Genomic DNA, 7,427 nt, shown 5'->3' with positions numbered 1-7,427 from the left:
GCTACCATGTTGTTGTCATGTTGTGTTGCTACCATGTTGTTGTCATGTTGTGTTGCTACCATGTTGTTGTCGTGTTGTGTTGCTACCATGCTGTGTTGTTGTGTTGTTACCATGCTGTGTTGTCATGTTGTGTTGCTACCATGCTGTGTTGTCTCTCTTGTTGTGTTGCTACCATGCTGTGTTGTCATGTGTTGTTGACATGCTATGTTGTTGTCTAAGGTCTCTCTTTATGCAGTGTTGTCTCTCTTGTTGTGATGTGTATTTTGTCCTCTATTTGTATTTTATTTTTAACACCAATCCCGTCCCCACAGGAGGTATTTTGTTAGGCCGTCGTTGTAAATAAGAATTTGTTCTTAACCGACTTGCCTAGTTAAGTAAAAGTTGTTTTTTTTAAAGCAGAAAAGGGCAATATAATATTGCTCATTCAGGTGAACCTAGTCATTTTACTGGTCTTATGTCAATCAAACCGTATGTGACAAGGCAGGAACCAAAGTTTTGGTCAGTGTTTCCCAAGGGACGCTACTTACTGGGGAGCATTTAAAATGATATTAAACCACACCCCATGAACTTGTGCAGATGAACGTTTTTGTGATGTGTCGTCCATGCTGAATGGTTGCTATGTACATTTATGTTGTGGGGTGTGGTCCTGTGTTCTGAGATGGTATGTTTCTTTGTCAGTGCTTGTTCGTAGTGAGCCGTAGGCGCTTGAATATCAGGTCATGTTTCTGTGGATAGATCCCAGCTCTCAAACTCTAGGCAGAATTCTGCCTTCTCCCTACAGTTTTCAGCAGTTAACTTCGCCCATGACTGGCTCATGTGAACTACAATCCAGATGCTGTTGAGAAATGTCAATAATCATTGCTTGCGATACTGCTTTCGAAACACATGGCCCTTTCATCAGCGAGGAATAATCTTTCAAATAAAAATGATACTTACTGCAACAGTTTTGCACAGATCCACCCAGCTATGGGTGCCTCCAACCGCCAGAACTATTCTCCAGCTAACCTTTACACACAGGTGTTAGGAGCACACTAGATGGCAATTTTAGCACAGGTGGTCGCCTCAGTCCTCCGTCTGGTTTCCATAAACAAGCACTGTCACATGGAGATATGTGTGGAAGCACTAACCCGCATCCTATGAGGGCGTGTATCAATTGAACCTTTTTGTTTAAAAAAAATAAATTCTCACTGATATAAAAGATAAGGCCCTTATGCAAGAGTATAAGGACTTTATGGGTTGACTGGCCCTCCGCTGTTGTGCCGGGCTGAACAACATCTACCTGTGACCATATTCATGATACAGAACTCCCTACCTTATTGCTGAGGTATAGATCTTGGGTTCGATAGATCCCAGCCCGTTATATAATCTCGCTCTACTCCAGACCTTCATGCCACACAGATGTATCATTGTATATGTGGCAAATTCCCTCAAATGTAGTATACTATATAGGGAATACTAGGCTGCTAACTTCATTTGGGACTCTCTCTCCCCACAGAGGAGTTTGAGACAGGCTGTAACAAGCCACAGAAGTCTGGTTGCATGGGACTCACGGTCTATTGCCCTCACAGCCAATGGTGGACACTCATCGTGTGTGACAAATATGTCACCCGTGTGAACCTGTTCTATAGATGCCAGCACCCTAGATGTCATTGGAAGGGTGAAATTGAATGGAGTCATAACATAAGCCTACAGGCAGAGAGGACTTTCCTTCTCATTCCCTAGGAGGGTGTTTGTGCTTGTTTGTGTGTGTGTGTTTGAGAGAGAGAGTGAGAGTGTGTGTGTGTTTGAGAGTGAGATAGTGTGTGTTTGAGAGAGTGAGAGTGAGAGTGTGTGCGTGTTTGAGAGTGAGATAGTGTGTGTTTTGAGAGTGAGATAGTGTGTGTGTGTGTGTTTGAGAGAGAGAGTGAGATAGTGTGTGTGTGTGTGGTGTGTGTTTGTTTGAGAGAGAGTGAGAGTGTGTGTGTGTGTGTGTTAGTGTGTGTGTGTGTTTGTTTGAGAGAGAGTGAGATAGTGAGTGTGTGTGTGTTTGAGAGAGAGTGAGATTGTGTGTGTGTGTGTTTGAGAGAGAGTGAGATAGTGAGTGTGTGTGTGTTTGAGAGAGAGTGAGATAGTGAGTGAGTGTGTGTGTGTGTGTTTGAGAGAGAGTGAGATAGTGAGTGTGTGTGTGTTTGAGAGAGAGTGAGATAGTGAGTGAGTGTGTGTGTGTGTGTGTGTGTGTGTGAGAGAGAGTGAGATAGTGAGTGTGTGTGTGTGTGTTTGAGAGAGATAGTGTGTGTGTCCATGCCAGCGTTTGTCTGTCTGTGTAGTGTTGGAGAGTAAATTCATTACATATAATCAGTTACATGTCATCTGATTACAAAAAAAAAACTGAGCGAGTCTGACCACAAGTCAGAGATCACTATGATGACATCAAATGTGTTGAGATGGATCCTTTTTCTCTTCTTCTAATGCCTCTTAAGGGGAAAGTAATCCAAAAGTAACTACAAGTAATCAGATTACGTTACTGAGTTTGGGTAATGCAAAATATATGTAACTGATTATAATTTGGATAGCTAACTAGTAGTAACTATAACTATAGAAAGTAACTTAGCCTGCGTACGTGCGTGCGTACGTGTCTCCTACACCAGTGGTTCCTAAACTGTGGGTTGGAGACCCACTTGTGGGTCGCGGGATGACATTGCCACCCCAAGAAATACATTTTCGGGATAGAAAAATGCTTTCAGTGTAAACGGAAACTAAAACCAAACATGAAGTATGTAAAAAGATAATGGACCTATACATTTGACAATAATAGCCTATATTCTTTGAGAATTTAAAAACAAATAAACTTTAAAAATCCAAATGTTTCTCTCAGCTCAATGGAAAAGTGTATAGAATTTCAGGAAATTGGATTTAAAATTGCAACATTTCTTTCAGCGCCATGCCAGGATGTGTGGAATTGCAGGAGAATAGCTTAGAAACCAACATTTTCTCTAATATTTTTGACTTATTCTTTGGTCTGTGTATGTTTTTTAGGGGGTTTTCGGCTCAAAATACACCTCAATTTGTGGGTCACAAAGGAAGAAAACCTGGGGACCCTTGTTCTACACCTTACATGGAATCCAAGTTGATCCCCTGGATGAGGTCAGTGGGACAATTCAACTGGGGCCAAAGACAGATTAAATACTCATTAAACTAGGCCGTGGTCAAGGTCGTCAAAAACACACGCTTCCTCACCCCTCTCACTGTCAGAGGACTATAAAACACACAGCTACGGCCTGGGCTGTGGATTTGATTCTCACGGGGGATCAGTATGAAAATGTATGCACTCGCTAATGTATGTCTGATAAATGACTCAAATATATATTTTTATGTAAGCGTGTTCGGTAAGGGCTTTGAGAGAGAGAAAGAGCATGTATGTAGTCCCTGCTGTAGTCCCATGTCCCATCCTATTCCCTATGTAGTGCCCAGAGCTCTGGTCAACAGCTACGGCCCCCTATTCCGTATTTTAACCAGAGCTCTGGGCACTACATAGGGAATAGGATGGGACATGGGACTACAGCAGGGACTACACACATACTCTCTCTCTAAGCCTTTACCGAACACGCTTACATAAAAATATCTATTTTAGTCATGTATCAGACGCTCTGCAACATACAGTAGTGAGTGCATACATTTTCATACTGGTCCCCTGCAACATACAGTAGTGAGTGCATACATTTTCATACTGGTCCCCTGCAACATACAGTAGTGAGTGCATACATTTTCATACTGGTCCCCTGCAACATACAGTAGTGAGTGCATACATTTTCATACTGGTCCCCTGCAACATACAGTAGTGAGTGCATACATTTTCATACTGGTCCCCTGCAACATACAGTAGTGAGTGCATACATTTTCATACTGGTCCCCTGCAACATACAGTAGTGAGTGCAAACATTTTCATACTGGTCCCCAGTGAGAATCAAATCCACAGCCCAGGCGTTGCAAGTGCCACGCTCTACCAACCGAGCCACACGGGAACATACAGTACATAGGCCCAAGTTCTAATCTCTGTTGACAAACGACCCGCCACTCCTGTTTATGTTGCCATAGCTACAACACCATCACAGCCCCTCCCTTGAACACGTCCAACGTTGGGACAGAGCACCTCTAGAGTCAAGGCCTGGGTTCAAATACTTTTTGATATAATTGTAAATACTTTAGCTGGTCCTTGATTGAGCTTGCTTGGCGCAATCGACCAATAGAATAGTTGCAACATGCAAACTTCACCCATGTGGCACGTGGTCTCTACGCCAGGCAGGCGAGGGGAAAATGCTACAAGTATTTAAAAGGTTGCAAATGGTATTTGAACACAGCAGGTCTGACACAGGCTCTTTGACTCCACATGCAAAAGCACACAGGCTGCTTCAGGTCTGATGGATGTTTAGCAAATAGTTATCTTTCCAAAAGGCCACTGAAGTGAATACACCTCTGTATGAGGACTCGTGAAACATCAAATTGGAACTCAAGAGTTACATCCTTGAAGGGGCTCAATTCAAAGAGACCACTGTGTTCAGTTCTGCTCGTACCAGGAGTGCATTTCAGGGTGTTGTTGTTGTTTTCGGAGCTAAAGCGACAAAACATAGCAACAACAGGATTGCATTCAGCAGCGCAAAGGGCACCTAAAGAACGTGTGTGTGTGTGTGTGTGTGTGTGTGGAGGGAAGCCTGGTGGTGTCACAGGATTATCACAGGCTTTGGTGTTTAGGGGCTGGCTCGTGCACTGTTGTCAGGCTGCCATGGAGACAGTAACCAGGAACACGTTTTTAGAATGTTTAGCATAATGGCGGGAACTTACAGGGAGCATGCGGATGACTGGGCAGAGTCACGTACCTGATCTACCTGTATTTGTGTAACACAGTTTGGTGAGATATAGAGAGAAGCTATTAGTAGAAGTTCAAGTGTTGGTCGTCTGTAGGTCACATGACACCAAGGGATTCACACCAATAGCAAAAGCCCATGCTCTAAATAAGACATCCAATTTAAATAAAGTGTCCTTGACTTTTGAACCAGGACCAATACCGTCAGACATCAACAGAAACAACACTGATCAAAATATAGATTTGAATACGATCAAACCAGGTCAAAATGAGTTACAGAATAACCTTTTAAAGGCTCATTAGGCACCAAACAAAAGTAAACAAACAGACAGGGACTGCCTGAAATTGTCCAATAACAAACCCTCATTATCATTCTAAAAACATTTGACCTCTTTTTCATGAAAACCAATTGGTAGCTACAGTCTTGTCCCATTGCTGAAACTCCTGTAAGGACGGCTAGGCCAAACCCTCCCATAACCCGGATGACGCTGGGTCAATTGTGTGCCACCTCATGGATCTCCCGGTCGCAGCCGGATGCAACACAGCCCAGGATCGAACCCGGATCTGTAGTGACGCCTCCAGCACTGCAATGAGGTGCCTTAGACCGCTGCGCCACTCGGGAAGAAACCCACAATTTTGTTTTCTGTTGCACATCATTTTGAAAATGTTTGCTACAGTAACCCCCATAAGAGCTCAATAAGGGCAGGCCTAACCCCAATAGAACTCAATAAGGGTAGGTCTAACCCCCCCATAGAGCTCAATAAGGGCAGGCCTAACCCCCATAGAGCACAATAAGGGTAGGTATAACCCCCAATAGAGCTCAATAAGGGCAGGCCTAACCCCCATAGAGCTCAATAAGGGTGGGTATAACCCCCCCATAGAGCTCAATAAGGGCAGGCCTAATCCCCATAGAGCTCAATAAGGGCAGCCCTAACCCCCATAGAGCTCAATAAGGGCAGGCCTAATCTCCATAGAGCTCAATAAGGGCAGGCCTAACCCCCATAGAGCTCAATAAGGGCAGGCCTAATCCCCATAGAGCTCAATAAGGGCAGGCCTAATCCCCATAGAGCTCAATAAGGGCAGGCCTAACCCCCATAGAGCTCAATAAGGGCAGGCCTAACCCCCATAGAGCTCAATAAGGGCAGGCCTAACCCCCATAGAGCTCAATAAGGGTGGGTATAACCCCCATAGAGCTCAATAAGGGCAGGCCTAATCTCCATAGAGCTCAATAAGGGCAGGCCTAACCCCCACAGAGCTCAATAAGGGTGGGTATAACCCCCATAGAGCTCAATAAGGGGCAGGCCTAACCCCCATAGACGCACGCATATATTTGCAGCCAGCAAGTATCTGTAGGGTGCCATAAACTGGAGGAGAACACAATGACCCTCTCTCTGCAATAAGATCACACCTTCTCTTTCTCACTCCCTCTCCATCCCTCTTTATTTCTCTCCTCCCTTGCCTCTCTCCCCATTTCACATAGAACCATGCATGTGACTACACCTGACTGAGAAACACCCCCAGGTATAAACCATGCAGGTGACTAAACACTGACTGAAAAACGCCCCCAGGTATAAACCATACATGTGACTACACCTGACTGAGAAACGCCCCCAGGTATAAACCATGCATGTGACCACACCTGACTGGGAAACGCCCCCAGGTATAAACCATGCAGGTGACTAAACCCTGAGAAATGCCCCCAGGTATAAACCATGCATGTGACCACACCTGACTGGGAAACGCCCCCAGGTATAAACCATGCTGGTGACTAAACCCTGAATGAGAAACGCCCCCAGGTATAAACCATGCAGGTGACTACACCCTGACAGAGAAATGCCCCCAAGTACAAACCATGCATGTGACCACGCCTGACTGAGAAACGCCCCCAGGTATAAACCATGCAGGTGACTAAACCCTGACAGAGAAACGCCCCCAGGTATAAACCATGCAGGTGACTAAACCCTGACAGAGAAACGCCCCAGGTATAAACCATGCAGGTGACTAAACCCTGACAGAGAAACGCCCCCAGGTATAAACCATGCAGGTGACTAAACCCTGACAGAGAAACGCCCCCAGGTATAAACCATGCAGGTGACTAAACCCTGACAGAGAAACGCCCCCAGGTATAAACCATGCAGGTGACTACACCCTGACAGAGAAACACCTCCAGGTATAAACCATGCAGGTGACTAAACCCTGACTGAGAAACGCCCCCAGGTATAAACCATGCAGGTGACTACACCCTGACAGAGAAACGCCCCCAGGTATAAACCATGCAGGTGACTAAACCCTGACTGAGAAACGCCCCCAGGTATAAACCATGCAGGTGACTACACCCTGACAGAGAAACGCCCCAGGTATAAACCATGCAGGTGACTAAACCCTGACAGAGAAACGCCCCCAGGTATAAACCATGCAGGTGACTACACCCTGACTGAGAAACACCTCCAGGTATAAACCATGCAACATGAGTCAGTAGACCACCATCAGCAGGAAAAACAACCCAACCAAAGACACGTTACTCATGAAGGTTTTATTGTTTCAGAGACATGAAGAGTATTTCAGAGCACGTTTGCTGTCACAGCAT

This window comes from Oncorhynchus masou, unplaced genomic scaffold (assembly GCF_036934945.1).
Source record: "Oncorhynchus masou masou isolate Uvic2021 unplaced genomic scaffold, UVic_Omas_1.1 unplaced_scaffold_1682, whole genome shotgun sequence".
Classification (NCBI taxonomy): domain Eukaryota; kingdom Metazoa; phylum Chordata; class Actinopteri; order Salmoniformes; family Salmonidae; genus Oncorhynchus; species Oncorhynchus masou.
This window is presented reverse-complemented; position numbering follows the sequence as displayed.